This window comes from Phyllostomus hastatus, unplaced genomic scaffold (genome assembly GCF_019186645.2).
Source record: "Phyllostomus hastatus isolate PE091 unplaced genomic scaffold, TTU_PhHast_1.1 phas_contig_40, whole genome shotgun sequence".
NCBI classification, from domain to species: domain Eukaryota; kingdom Metazoa; phylum Chordata; class Mammalia; order Chiroptera; family Phyllostomidae; genus Phyllostomus; species Phyllostomus hastatus.
Window position 1 is genome coordinate 41,108,626 of NW_025333872.1, and position 16,566 is coordinate 41,125,191.

Consider the following 16,566-nt stretch of genomic DNA (forward strand, 5'->3'; position numbering starts at 1 on the left):
AAGAAAGTGGTAGTTTTACATGTACTGATATAAAAGACTTTCCATACATAGCATAACTTTCCAAGATAGTATATTATTAAGTGAAAAAACAGCCAGTGAGGACAATGTGAGGAGATTTCTACCTGCAATAGAAAGCATGTGTTTTCATAGATAAAATAGCTCTATAAAGCTTCAAAATATTTCTGCTAATGGTGCTTGCACTGCAGAAGAAAAATGAGTGTCTGTGGGATAGGAACAAAAGAAACACCGAATGGCTATTGAATAACATTTATTCTTTCTTAGTTTTTTTTTACATGTGTGTAGTCCCTTTACAAAAGTAAATTAATTAAATCTAAAAAAAATTATCTATAGATATGCACTTGGAGAAATGTCCCCAATATATTATTTTTAATCCTCACCTGAGGATATGTTTATTGATTAGAGAGGGTGGAGGAAGAGAGAGAAGCATCAATGTGAGAGAAACATCAATAGGTTGCCTCCTGTACATGCACCAGCCAGGATCAAACCTGCAACCTTTTGGTGTATGGGACGACACTCCAACCCACTGAGCCACACAGTTGGGGCCATAATATATTACTAAGAATAAAAAATAGCAGAGTGGCATGTGTAGTATAATCCATTTTTATTAAAAACACTAGATAAACCAAGCTCTATGTATATGCACCTATGCACAGAGAGAAAAGAATGGTGTGAAAATTATCCTGGTGGAAATGGATTTGCAGTAGAGTGGGAAAGAGATAATTAGGTTTTCCTTATGTGTTTTTTTTTGTTTGACTTGTCATAAAAAATAACATTATTTTTAAATTTTAAAACCATAAAGAAAAAGTTCCTGGGTGAGATTTCTGATGTATATTGTATAAGCTGAAAACCACAAACTAAGCTACACAGCCAGCTGCATTCTCCTCGAGCACAGGTGGCAAACACAAGGCCCATGGGCCAAATCCGGCCTTCCACCTTGTTTCATCTGGTGGCAGGGCCAAGCTCCTTTCCCCTAGTTAAGGAGTAGTTACATTTATACAGTCCTAAAATTACATTCAGCCCTTTTAAGGCAATCGTGAGGCTGATGTGGTCTCTGGTGAAAATTAGTTTGACACCTCTGTCCTAGAGTCTCCTTCCAAGACACGTAACCTCAGCCTACCTGTTCTCCAGGCTAGAGAAGCACTGTATATCTGCCTGTTCAATATACAATCCCATTTAATTACACTCTACATTTATAAATACTTAAGAGGCCATGTTTACCTTGAACTCATACCACCAGGTCACCTACCATCTGCACTTCTCAGTTGACATTGGTGTAAGTTACCTTATAAACAGTGACAGTGTCATCCATGGCAAGCCATAATGCAGCTTGAGACAAAAGAAAAAAAAACAGTAATATTGATTACATTTTTATTTAAAATGTTCATTTTTTTAATCAAGGACTTTGTATCAATTATTATTTTTAAGACATTGCATTACTAGCTAAATGAGTTTTCTCGTGCCCCTTCAGATTTTACACCTAAGGTGATTATACCTCACCCTCACCCTAACCTGACCCTCCTCAGGCCAAGACAAAATGAAAAGTGGGGATTCGGATGGGCTAATCCCTGGAGCTCAGAAATTATGCCAGAGGTTTATGCACTGCCAAGGGCCACTGGATGGATACAAACATTCTCATCCACCCAGCTAAAGCATGAGCTCCATTTGTTTTTTTCCTCCTATGCTACAGTCTAGCACTATAGATTCTACCCCTATGGCTATAGATTCTATATGGCTACTTAAATTTATGTTAATTAACACCATAAATATAGAAGGAGGTGAACATAGCCCCTAACACATATCTGAGGCAGCTCTGTTAGAACTAATGGGGTGCACCACAGGAAAAGCACAGAACGTAATGTGATGCCCAGTTCATACCAGACAGAGTCATTGGTTCCTCATTCACCAATTTAACACACTCAACACATACTCACTGAGCACCCACTGTATGGTCTTCTGGGTGTGAGAAATGCAACAGGGAACAAAACAGAGCAAACAGTCTCTGCTTTCATGGAGCTTACATTATAGTAAAAGAGACAGATTAATGAACCAAATAAACGAGCCAAACGTGTAGTGTGTTTGGTGGTGATAAGTGCTAAGAAGAGAAATGAAGCGGGCAAGGGGGATGAGATAGACGTACAAGTGTAAGGCAATTTAGCAGGGGAGGTTTCAGAAGTAACATTTGAAAAAAGACCTAAGAGGGTGAAGGAGGGAGCTGTGTGGGAATCTGGTAGACTGGGACTAGGCAAAGGGGCCAGTGAAGACCCTGAGGCAGGAGGGGCTTGGTGGCTCTGAGGAACGCCTAGGAGGCCACTGGCTGGAGTGGGGAGTGAGGAAGGAACAGTGATGGTGTGGCCACCATTGGGCTGATGAGCTTCAGCCTCTTTGGCCCCAGCACAGATGGTGTTACTTCATGAAAATATCCTTGCATTTTGTCTTTCTTCCTGTCCCCTTCCTGTTTTAGGCCACCACAGAAGGCTCTGTCACTATCCTCCTACTTTCCAGAGGCCATCCAGAACCCCCTTTCTGACTGCTCCCCTCCCTCCATCACTGCAGCCTCCCTACTGGAGCTCCTAGTCCTTGTTGATTTTCTTTCCTTCAGGAACACCTCCACTTTCAAACTTCTATTCCAGTTGTCAGCCACCAATGCGGTGCATTGCAGTGGTGTCCCTCCAGTCTGACCACTACCCAGGGTTCTACTGTTTAGGTTTACAATCCTCATTACCTTCTTCTTGTGAATCAAGACTACTTAAAACCAAGCATATTATTCCAAACAGTCAGTAACAGGTGGAATAGGGCCTGGCAACACATGTTAGAGCTGGGGCAGAATCCTTGACTCCAGTGTGTCAGGTTAACCTTGGCTGCTTGGTGGTGCAAAGTCTGGGAGGTGAGAGGAAGGGCAGGGGATATTCAGAGCTCAGGGCAGTGGCTACCTGCTGGCCAGCACAGAAGTATTGACTATGTAATAATTGGTATGGCCACACCAACATCTGTCAGCTGAAGACACACTCTGCTGAAGGTCACATTTACAACTCCATACAAACAGCTCTGGTGTCCTGTCGGAGGGGTGACTTTAAATTTGTAATCATGGGCTCCTCCCATGATGATTACCAGGAGAAGCTAACTTTTTCTCATTTGCCATTGAGTCAGCTGCCCTCATCAACACAACCCTCATAGAAGGGGCAGGAGTGCCCTTCCTAGAGTCATCTTTGCCGTGGAGAAAGATATGTGAGTGGATAAAACCCATCTGCTTTAAATTGTTTGGAGATGATCCGCCTGAGTGCACCACCTCCAGCTGCTCCTTTTTGTATCAAACATTCAGATCATGTTCACAGTCACTGAAACAACAACACGCAGGCCTGCTGAGAGCTCCGACAGCCAGCATAATCTCTGAAGCTAACAGAAGCTTATTGGTGAGTTTGTCAAGAGGAATCTGTATGAAAGACTGAAACCAACTCCAAGTTCACATGCCTTCATGTTTCTCACTAAATCTGAAACCACAGTCACTTCCTGAAAATCTCCTTAGCCCCAGCAGTTCTCTCTAAAATTGTTGGCATTGCTGAAGATGGTGCATTTTGCCCATGTCCAGTATAAAACATGCAGTGGCCAGGGTCAGGGCATGGGGAAAGTAAAAAGGGGTGGAGTTTGATGGTACTTCACCTACTGCCATTCAGAATGTCGGCATTCCTGAATGTTTCCCATCAGAGAAATCATTCAACTGATGTAGCCTCTGGGCAAAGGGGGAAATGAAGTCACCCTACCCGAATCTGGGGTTTTTTTGTTTGTTTGTTGTGCTACATCATCAGCTAAAAACTGTTGGAGGGGACTTCTGGTTCAGGATGACAAACTAGACACATACTTTTGCCCATCATCCCTCTTAGATGTACCCCACCACCATCAAAGTATAAATGTGCCATTGTCCCCTTTCCAGAAACCACCAGTAATGTGATATACTGAACTGGCAGAGCAAGGGAAGGACCTCCTTGACAAAGGGTGTTTACAGACTTTTGTTTGGGAAGAACTTTAAGGTAGAAGTTAGAAAGCATGGTCTAAGGAGGGACTGGTCAGGATTTAAAAATTAGGCAATTGCTGGAACTCATGAGTCCACAGGGGTTTCTGGTAATATAGTCATGGGTATTAAAACAGTTTGAGTTTAGCTTGTCTTCCCTGTCATGGGCCTGGTACAGTTCTTCTGTTTGGCAAGTCAGAGTACTACCGTTGATTGCAAACAGTGGTTCTGTTTTTTTCAAATACAAAGATAAAAAAAGAAAGAAATCCACAACAGGGAACAGAACAGAATTAGGAAGTGACCAGTAAATGAAAAATTGCTACAAATTTCTGGAAAACAAGTACAAATGATAGTGGTTTGATAGGTGAAGAAGAGGCAGCCTAGAATATCTGGGAGAGATTACAGAAAAGGACTCACTTTTGCATGCGATCAGACATCTAATAGCAGTAATAGCTACTATGTTGAGGAGTACTTGCTGGGTCATGTGTTTTTCATACATTATATCATCTAATCCTTGAAATGACCTGATGTTGCGCGTGGGTCACCGGCCAGCAGTGACCATGGAACGCTGTGGATGGCTCGACGATAAACACGCGAGAAAAAACGACACATGCACAGAGACAGACTAGTTTCTGTGGGGAAGTAGGGACGAAATGGCCACCCCCCCTAGTGGGGAGCATGCTGATTTACCATCCATACCTGCTTTTATTGGGCTCATTCTGCATAATAATTCAGGTAAAGTATAGTACTCATTAGGCTGTAAGACTTTGAGGAACAAACTAACTTCCTCCTAAGACCCTTCTCATTCAACTGAGAGCACTCTAAACAAAGAAGGTTTCACAGTCTTTCTTAGGCCTGATCACCCGGGGAATCCGCCCTTTTCAGCACAGAGCTGCACCACCCTGTCCTTGTGTCAGGCTTAGGTGGAGCACGGGAACTAAGGCAACTGAGAGACAAGGAGGTTTTCTCCCAGACGCTGAGAACTCAGGCTATGTCAAAGCCGAGGAGCGAGCGTCCATCACCCCCTTTTGCTGAAGCCCCCCAAGTCCTTTTGGGGGGCCTCCCAACGTGATCGTGCCTGCCTTAGGTCATTCCCCCCGTGGGGAATCTTACCCATCTTTGGCTAACCGACCAAGCTTTTTGGGGTTCAGTTATGAATAAAGCAGCAGAAGCAGCATTCCTGCCAGGGAGATAAGCTTTTGTCTCCTTGCTGGCTTACGGTTCCAAGGGCGTTCCCTTAGCCTTAGCTAGGCGGGGGTTTCAGCTTCTGATACCAGTCAGGGCGGTTCCCAACAACCTGATGCAATAGGAATTACAACTGTATTTGCATGTTAAGAATCTGAGACTTGGAAACGTTAAATAATTGCCTAATTACTCAAAGTTAACATGGGTCAGCAGTTGGCTTCAAACTCACAGAACTTGACTGCAAGCTCTATAAAACCAGTATTCTATCTCTGGTTCACTACCATTTTCCCAGCTCTTAGTTCAGTATCTGGCACATGGCAGTCAGACAGATAGATAAATGATAAATAAATATAAAGTATGTGGATAGATGGAATATTGTATGGGTGGATAGATGGACGGATTGATGGATGATTGGAACAACCCGAATCCAAATGAATCTAAACCCACCACATCATATTACTTCCCTAGGGTTATAAAGTAGCATATAAATCAGTCTAGAGGCTATATCCAGCCATGTTAATTAAAGCCAGAAAGACACAGAGACTATCGACCTTAGAAAGCACAGTCCAGACTTGGGTAAGGAAGAGGTGAGCAGCAGAGAAGCAGGACACAGGAGATTGCAGTCAGACAATAAAGGATCAGGAGTTCTGACCAAATGGTTTAGGCTAGGAGAAGCCAAGAATGGAGAGAAGGTCTGAGCGGCAGTGCCTGGGGCACTATTCCAGCACAGGAGCAGAGTCTACCACCTTGTTTTCAGATTGAGCTAAAAGGCTGAGAAGCTGTGAGGCATGATGTGGAGCCAGAGGTGCAGTGAGCCAGGTGCTTGCTATATTTATTCATGTGTTTATACCCTGCCTGGTTTCAGAAAGAACAAGAGGCATCTTAGAAGGACACAGAAAGTACAAAGTAACATAAATAAGAGCTAGGTGAGAAACAAAAAAGCAGATAATAAAGATTGGGGAATAAGAAGCCAGGAATAATATAAACAGGCATATCTTAAAATTGTATGTACTAGCTGTAGGACAACCGCACATCTGCCTGTAAGTTTCCTAGAGGAAAGGACTTGAGAGGACACCCAATGGTCCCTTTCTCCCCTGCCCAAGTATAGAATTACTCAAGATATACATATGGAGATCAAACAGATGAGAATGAAAATGGTAACCTCTGTAGAATTCATGGCTGTGCAAACAAGCCCATTTGCTGGTGTTCCTCACTGGGTGCCTTCACTCAAGCATATAGCCCTTGGGGCTTCCCTTCTAGTGGGGTAGTTTGTGCCTAAAGGCAGGTGCACTCAGCCAAACAGCTCTGGGGTGGGGAAGGATGGAAAGAATCCAGATCACTGATGCTCAAAGCCCTTAACGAGCTAAGCTTTATCCAAACAAGAAACATTAACTGTTGGCAACATCCACCAGCCAGGGGCTCTTCCTACTGAGGGTCTCTTCAAACTCCTACAAATATATATATAGGATTTCTCTAGCTGAAAGGTGTTAAAAACTAGTATGAATTTTCAGGTGCCTTGCTTTATCTTTGTATCATCATTGGTTATCACAATGTCTTGTACCTAGTAACATTCATTTATTATTCATCTAAAATCCCCTGTGATTTTTCAATAATGTGTTATATTATGATTCAAGAAATATGAAATTCAATAATTACCTAGTTTATCTAAAATTATCTAGATTTTTGCAAATCTCATTCCTGAAATATCTATAGCGAGGGTGGTGGAGATAATACCATGGGTGATAGGAAGCTAGTTCTGAGATGATGATCAGAGCTTAAACTATATGGCTCCTGGTAGGAAGGTACATTTCCATAAAATATGACTCAGAACATCAAGGAACATTTCTTAGAGTAAATGCAATAGCTATACTTAAAATCTTTGGGGCAAAAAAGAACTAGATTTTAAGTATGAGACAAATTTCTCTCTCCTGCCACTTTTCTTCAGAAAACTCAGAGATTCTCACTTGAACTAAGTTTTAATCTATTTCTGGATCCATGTAGAACACCAACTCTTACTAATAGGAAGCACTATCATTGTGTTATTTTAATGTTTTGGCAAGAGAAGTAATGCTTGCTTTATTTGCAGATGACATGATATTGTACATAGAGAACCCCAAAGATTCCACCAAGAAACTACTAGAACTGGTAAATGAATTCAGCAATGTAGCAGGATTCAAAATTAATATCCAGAAATCAGTTGCATTTTTATATGCCAATAATGAACTATCAGAAAGGGAAATTAAAAAACATCCCATTCATAATTGCTCCAAAAAGAATAAAATACCTAGGAATAAATTTAACTAAGAATGTAAAAGACCTGTACTCAGAAAATTATAAGACACTGAAGAAAGAAATTGAAAAAGACACAAAAAAGTGGAAGCATACTCATGGATAAGAAACATTAACATCATTAAAATGTCCACACTACCCAAAGGAATCTATAAATTTAATGCTACTTTTATCAAGATACCAATGACATATTTCACAGAACTAGAACAAATATTTCAAAAATTTATATGGAACCACAAAAGGCTCCAAAGAGCAACAATGATCTTGAGAAAGAAGTACAAAGTTGGAGGAATCATGCCTACACATGTCAAACTATACTATAAGGCCACATAATCACAACAGTATGGTACTGGCATAAAAACAGACACATAAATCAATGGAACAGAATAGAGCACCCAGAAATAAACCCATGCCTTTATACTCCATTAAAATTTGACAGGGGAGGCAAAACTATACAATGGGCTAAAGATACTTTATTCAATAAATGGTGTTGGGAAAATTGGACATATGTGCAAAAAATGCACAACTTCTTACACCACTCACACACAAAAAAATTCTAAATGTTTTAAAAACTTAAATGTTCAACTTGAAACCATAAAAATCATAGAAGAAAACACAGGCAGCAAAGTCTCAGACGTTGCTTGTAGCAATATTTTATTGGCTATATCTCCCCAGGCCAGGGAAACAACAGAAAAAATAAACAAATGGGACTACATCAAACTAAAATGGTTTTGTACAGCAAAGGAAATCATCAACAAAATGAAAAGAAAACCCCCTGAATGAGAGAACATGTTTGCCAATACATCTGATAAGGGGTTAATATCAAAAAATGTATAAAGAAATTATAAAACTCAACGTCAAAAACACAAACAATCCAATTAACAAATGGTCAAAGAACTTGAATAGACACTTTTCCTAGGAGGACATAAAGATGGCCAATAGACATATGAAAAGATGCTCAACGTCACTAATCACAGAGATGAAATTAAAACCACAATGCGATACCATCTCACATCTGTCAGAATGGCTGTCACCAATAAATCAACAAACAAGTGCTGGTGAGGATGTGGCAAAAGGGGAACAGTTTTGCACTGTTGGTGGGAATGCAGACAGGTGTAGCCACTGAGGAAAGTAGTATGGAGATACCTCAAAAAATTAAAAATGGAACTGCCTTATGATCCAGCAATTCCACTTCTGGAAATATATCTGGAGAAACATGAAACACTAATTCAAAAGAATATATGCATCCTTATGTTCATTGCAGCATTATTTACAATAGCCAAGATCTGGAAGCAACCCAAGTGTTTGTGAGTAGATGAATGCGCAAAATAACTATGGAACATTTATACAATGGAATACTATTCGGCTGTAAAAATAGAAGAAAATGTTATCCTTTGTGACAGCATGGATGGATCTGCAGAACATTATGCAAAGTGAAATAAGCCAGTCAGAGAAAGGCATGCCATATGATTCATTCATATGTGGAATCTAAGAAAAAAACCAAACTAACAAGCAAATGGAGACAGATTCATGGATAGGGAACAGACTGAAAGCTCTGCAGGGTTGGGGTGGGGGCTCTTGGAAGGACTGAGCAAAAAAGAAAAAGGCCTCATGGACACAGACAACAATGTGGTGATCTCAGAGAGGAGGGGGGTGGGTAAAGGTGGAACAGGTTATAAAGGAGATAAATGGTAATGGAAAAAATACAATAAAAACAAAAATAAAGAATAAAAAAGAAATACTCAAAAAATCAACATGCTCCATGGAAGAACTACGATGCCTTCATATCTTGTACATATTTTGCTTATTACACATAACCTATAATTTTCCAAGTTACCCACTGACCCCACCAGCTGACAGTCTGGTAGCTTCACGCAACTGGCTCATTTGAGCAGCCAGCTGGCTCACCAAGTCACTGGTCTGAGCCAGTAGCAGCATCCAATGCTTCTCCCACTGAAGTGGAAAGCAATGAATAGCTAGCTATAGAATCTGGATGCACTTTGTTTTATTGGGGAGTCTGTCCTCATTCTGCATGCTGCACTTAAAAGAGAGGTATTAGTGGCTTTGCATCAAATAAGCATTGGGGCAGGGGTGTTCTCATTGTTCATCTTTTGTATTTAACCCACTTGAAGGTGTAAATCCCACCTCCTACACATGTTCCTTAAGCACTACTGGGTGTGACCATGACAGGAGGCTGGAAGTACTCCATGAAGATGGTGTCAAACCTATCCCAGATTATTTTAGTGTAACTATGAATAATAATGCTGTCTTACAAAGAAAAACATATAGGAAAAATATTAAATGGAAGAGGGACACTTGCATAATAGCATAAAACTGGACTGCTCCAGTTATACTGGGACTTATGGTCACCCTAAAATGGGAATAATAATCAAACATACAAGAATCATTATGAGCCATTATGAGAATTAAATAACATTGTGAAAGCATTTTGTATAATTGAAAGTGTTATATATGTATTTTCCTATGTATTGATCCATATATGCATTCTTCCCCACTGATTATTTCACAAAAAAATGTTACCATTGTTTTGTAAATTTCCATGAAGTTTCTTGCTGTGATTTTAATAAGCAGTGCATGCAATCCATATATTAACGTAGGGACTATTGTCATCTTCACTGTTTTTAGTCATTTAAATAAATAGTAAGTTATAGCTCCCTATTTACTTCAGTCTGCCTTTATTGTCCTCATTACAGTTTTATAGATTCTCCAAATAAATTTCTTTGTTGTGGATTATATTAATAGCCAAGGATTTAATGTCCTGTTGCTATTCTAACAGAATCTACATTTTCATTGCATCTTCCAGCCTTGCTTTACTACTAGTGTATATGAAGATGTTTTTGTCTGTGTGGTTAATTAATCTTACATTCTTTTCTTGCACATTCACACATTTTGCCATCTATGATTTCAGTCCCATAGATTCTACACCAACTCCCATTTCTCCTGAGTACCAAAACTCATCTATATAATCCCTGCTCCCCAGACATCCCACGGGCACCTCAAACTTAATGTAACTTGAGGGAAATTCATCTTCTCCCAGAACCCCCCTTCTTTTGATATTCTTAATTTCAGTGAAGCACGTATTCTGTTGTACAAGATAAAAACTCAGAGTCATCCTTGACCTTGTCTTCTCTCTCATCATCACATCTAATCACACACATCAAGTTATGTACACTCTCTACCCCTCATATCTCTTAAATCCAATGGCTTTTCTCTCTTCAAGTCTTGAAACAGAGAGCATTTTTTATTTATTTGCTTGTTTGTTTGTTTGTTTGTAGCTGTTCTTTCTCCTCCTGTTTTTGTCTGACTTTGCCCTCTCCCCACTCCTTCCCCACCCTTACATGCATTCACATTGTTCTTTATACTACAGCCCAAAGGATCGTTCTGAAACCACACTGCTTATATGCTTGGAATCTTTCAAAAGTTAGTCATAACTTTCAGGAGAAAATACACATTTCTGGTGGCTTTGTGCCTGCTTATGTCTGCATCTTTATCTCCCAACACTAAACCACCTGCCCACATCTCATCCCCTTTATTATATAGTTGCATTGATTTAGTTCTGCTGCCAAAGTAGCTGTTTTGTTCTCTGGCCTTTGTATGGTTCCTGTTCGGTCCATTTGGAAACACCTTCAAGTCCTTCAGGTCTTTTTTTCAGAGAAAACTCATGCCCAGAAAGCTTTCCCTCAACCTCTTGTGGATTCGACTTCACAGCCTGTTTACTTGTCTGTCTCCAGAAACAAAACCTGTGTGTACAGGAGGTAGGCATCCTGAAGTGGGTTCATGCTGGAGACAACGCAACGTGCTCCCTACCCCTAAAGTCCCAACACCCCAGGGTAAAAGCAGATCTCACCTGAAACAGATCAGAGTTTTTTGACACTTGGCGACACATGAAACCAGCTACCTAAAATGGGAAGTGCAACTTACTCTTACATTTGTTTGGTGTGCACAGTAAGATGTTTGTCACAATGGACTGAAATCAAAGATCAGCCACGGAGACAACTCCCAGCTCTTGTCAGACTGAGCTTCCTCCGACTTCTGCCAGGGTCACTGGTGGAGGAAACACATGGTCAGTATAACAGAGTGTGGAGTGAGGGTCAGAGGGCTCATGACACACCTTCATCTACTTGGGAAATCATTACTTGTTATTGTTTGCTTTTCATTACCAGCTTAAAGAGCAGGGTGCATCATTCTGGGGTTATTATCTCCAGAAGTACAATGATTAGGAGTGGTTCAGAGAAACTGGCTTCTGTGGGGGTGCCCATGGAGGGTGGGAGTAACAAGGATGCTGCTGGACAGTGTTTTTAATTCGATTTGTGCAGTGAAATTCTATCTTTAAATGTGTTAAAAGTGGAGTGAAAGAAGAAACCCTAGTTTCACTAGTTTGTGTGTTTGTTTGTTTTTTATTAGTTTTCCAGCAAATTCTAGTACAGCATGGGGGCAAAGAGCACTAAGACATTAGATTTCCAGTGGACCATTTACCCTCCCTTGGCCACTGACATCTGCCAGGGCAAAACAAGGTTAGTTGTGGTGAGTGGGGGGGGGGGGGGGAGGGCAGGAAGGACAGCACATTTTTTTTCATGCCACTGTAAGGATTCATTTCAGATTGCATTCTAACTTTTAATCTATGTTAGTTTCAAGAGGATTTCCTGTATGCAGCTGCATGCTTGATTCTGATTTATCATTCTTGTTGCTGTTGTTTAAATAGGAATAACACTTCTTTTTTCTATACTGGATCCATCCCATTAAGCTTATGTAATATTTTCCATAATCATCTTATTTTGTTTTCCCTTTTTATTTTACATGGATAGAATGTAAGAATAATTTAAACTCTGATTTGTTATAGAAACCAAGTTGGAATATAGGCTCCTTTTCTAACCTAATCTTATTACATTTATTCTTATTAACTAAGTAAACATCTAGCAGAGATAATGCATGCAGCTGTTGGGGTTTCTACCTCTTTCCACTTTCCTTAATTGACTCTTGCAATTATGGCTTTCTTGAAATATCTATCCTAACACCTAGTAGTTTTCAGAGCATATAATCTAATTCAATGATTTTTGAACTGTCAGGTGACAACAAAATATGCTTCTGTAAGTAGTTATAAGAGTCTTATATTTATTACAATATCATAAATATTAATTCAAACGTATTGAGCATTATGTGTTGAGTTTGGAGGTACAATGGTATATCAGTTTACTTTGGGAGCATACTAAATTACTCCAAAATTTTGTGGCTTTAAACAACTCCGTATTGTTTCTCACAATTCTGTGTGAAGGCAGGGCAGTTCTAGCCTGAATTAGCTGGGAAGATCTGTGCTGGGTTTGCTCATGTGTCTATGGTCAGCTAGCAGGTTGACTGGTAATTAGTAAATCCAGGATGACCTCACTCACATGTCCACCAGATGGGTTTGGCTGAGCTCTCTACATGCCTCTCCACATAACCTCTCATCCTCCACAAACTAGCTCGGGCTTGTTCACAGGACAGTCTCAGGTTGCAGTCACAGCAAGAGAGTGCACTGTCCCGATGCACAGGTGCCTTTCACAACTCTGCCCACATTGTGTTTGTTTTCTAATGCCCTACTGGCCAGAACAAGCCACATGAGCAGCCTAAATTCAAAGGGTGAAGAAACAGATGCTACCTCTGATGGGAGAAGCTGCAAAGCCACATTGAAAGAGAGAAGATGCAAGGAAGGGAGACATACGGCTATTCTTGCAATCTGCCACAGTCCACCCCAGGCCACAGATAACTGATATTCTTTGCACATGCAAAGTACACCTACACCCAACCCAGGACATCCAAAAATCCCATCCACTTATGGCAGGAAGTTTGAAGTCCAAGATCTCATGATCTCAATCGGGTCCACATGTAGCTCCTGCTTAACCCAGAAGTTGGAGAGCTTAAGAAACAAGTTATCTGTCTTCACACACCCAAAATACAATACTAAGACAAGGACAGAAGAACTGCAATAGGCATTCCCATTTTAAAAGGGGAAGAGTGGGAGGTACACAGCAGCCACCAGTCCATAGCAATTTTGAAATATAACTGGGCATGTGTTGCCAAGGTTCGCTGCTCTGGGAGCAGAGAATGTTTCTTGCTAAGGGTTCAGTTTTCCTCCCTGGAAACAGCTCCCCAGATTATTTCTCTCTGATTCTCCCTGCGAGTGGCTCTCTGGTCCACTGTCCCCCTGGGCCTTTGACAATGCCTCCTTCTGAGACATACTTCTTTTTCCATTAGAATGGCCCATGTGCGCAGCTGCCTGCTGTTGAGAGAACAATTCTCTGTGGGTCTTTTGCATTCTGTACATCTTACAGGTAGAGACAGTGACTGCCTTTGTTCTGGACTATTTTTTCTTCAAAGATGTTTATATAGTGAACAGCCTTGGAATATAGAGATAGTGTCACTTTGCGGAATAAAGGGCAGGTTTGCTTATAGACTTGCAAGACAGAACTGATGTCTCCCTATGGAACATGGTCAGGCGTACTTACTGTCCAACATAGGAGATTCAGGTTTCCAGCCTCCAGAGTTCCTCTCCTGCAATGTAACCCATTGCTCGTGCCATTGTCATCTGGCTCTCTTCACATCACCCTATGGGAGTTGGGGCTCAAAGAACTAACATAAATATGCTCGTACTCATGTTGTTTGCTATGCGCTAAGTGATAAACTATTTTTTGTCTCTGATGCAAGGGGTTCATATCTTTTGCCAGCACCCACAAAATTGACAACCTAACTTGTTAGCTTGTCATAAGCTAAAATCTCAGACCTTTCACAGTTCTTGATACCTGCTTTCTTCACATAGGAAATTGGGGACCTCTTTGCAATTTGAGCAATTTTAGTCTCCTTTTAGTACAAACTGTTGGTTCTTTTGTTGGTGTGACTTCTTTAAAATATTTGTGGGCTTGCTATGTGTTAGATTATGGTCCACTGTGATTGACAAAAACTATATCCACAATTCTTTTCATGATAGACCTCCTTGTGGGCAGCATATGAGGTGGCTGCAGCATAATGCTTGAAGAGTCTTCGAAGCCCTGTTGTCCAGCTGAGATGGGGTACTAGGCACCACCTTAATAAACCTTTCCAAAGTCTCAGCCAAGAATCAGAGAGCCACACCCCTTCCTTGATCTTAGACCCTAGGACTCCTTTCACTTTGAGAATCAGTGTTTCTGGAGTCTGTAGGTAAAAAAATATCCTGGGTACTCTATATCTTTTAAATACTGCTTGCCAAGTAAAGAGTTGCTTCTTCAGTTCATCTTTTTAAAAAACATTTATTGTGCACATTTAGAAGCACCCTGACACTTTCAGCATTGTGTCTGAAAATCAACTGAGCCAGATCTACAATTTTATTAGGTACATTTTCCATCTTCCAAATTACCATGTGCATTATGTTTGCCAATTGTTTACTATTATATAATATGTTGCCATCTTTCCAACCCCCAAAACAATTTTCATCATCTTCTCAGACTTCCCCAAAGTTTCCTTGCCATTTTTTCAGACCCATCCACTGCTTAGCCCGAAAGTTAATGGCATACGCTTTGAGCTTTTGTTTCAGCAGCACTTTTACTTCTAGGTGTCAATTTTTCTATCAGTTAGACTCTTCTGCTTTATCAGTTATCTTTTGTTGGCTAACAAACCACCCCAAAAGTTAATAACTTTATTTTTTCACAATTCTGTGAATCTTGACTCAGACAATCTAGTGTTCCTGTGGTCTTTCTTGGGATCTCTCATGCAGCTGTAGTCTCTGGCAGTTTGGGGCTGGATGCTTTAGGACAGTTTCACACATGTGCCTCGTGGTTAGTGCTGGCCATGAGCTCCACGCCTCTTCTCATCCTAAAGGCTGGCCCCAGGCTTCTCTACAAAATCAGGGTTCCAAGAGGGCAAAGGCCAAAGTTGCAAAGCATCTTATAGCCTACCTCCACAAATATCATTCCTACAACATTCTACTGATCAATGCAAGTTAGAAAGCCAGCCCAGAAATAAATGCCACATTTCGAAGGGAAAAGTAGCTCTGGTGTATGCTGTGAGGTACTGCCCTGATTCTTATTCCAAGACCAAGGCACTTGTTCCCCAACCCTCCAGAAGCATCAGCCACTGATGGCTCACAGATGAGTCCTCCCCCAGAAATTGCTCTCTGCCAAAGACAGTTTCCTACCTCCAGGTTATACATACTCCCTGGGGGCGGGGGGGGCATTCCAGTCCACTGACTCTGATCTCTTACCTCAATGAAGAGCTCTTCTGAAAGTTTGTTTCATATTTATAACTTCCATGAGATTGCCTAAGACCACTCTTGTGACTACATTGAAATTCAAATTCTCCCTCGGTCCAATCCTCTTTTATTTGTGCCCTCATAGATAGCCCCAAGAACAGTCCCCAATAAACCACATCCACATAAATCTTTACCTCAGAGTCTGTTCCCTAAAAATCCCAACCTAAGATAGCAGCAAAGTCACACTGCAGTCTACCATAGTTGTATAGTAAACCACCCCAAAACTTAATGGCTTAAAATAGCAACCATTTATTACTTTCCATGATTCTGTGAATTGACTGGGCAGCCAGATGATCTAACATGACCTCATGCACATGGTGGGCAGTTTGCAACCTGCACAGTGAGTTGTCTCAGGCCTTCACTTGCCTCTCACTCTCCAGCAGGCTAGATCAGGCTTGTTCGTATTGCAGGTTGGCATAGATTAAAAAGATGGCAACAGATTCTCTTCTCCCTATACCCATGCTCTTGGCAGTGGGACGCTGCAGATCCTGTTGGGCATACGCACATGAACCAACTCAGCAGAGATCAACTGAGGAAACCCAGATCAGAGGAACTGACCCACACAATAGCAAGAAATAATAAATATTTATTATTTTAATTCTCTAAGTTTTGAGGTCATTTGGTTTACAGTCAAAGCTGCATATGTTAAGGTAAAATGCAATGATAAACAAAACAGACTTTCCAACACATCAACCAAGAATACTTTTATTCCAAAAAAAATGTAGACAATATAAAATCACAAGAAATAATAAGCATATGTCCATAAAAATCAAATTGTTTCATTAAT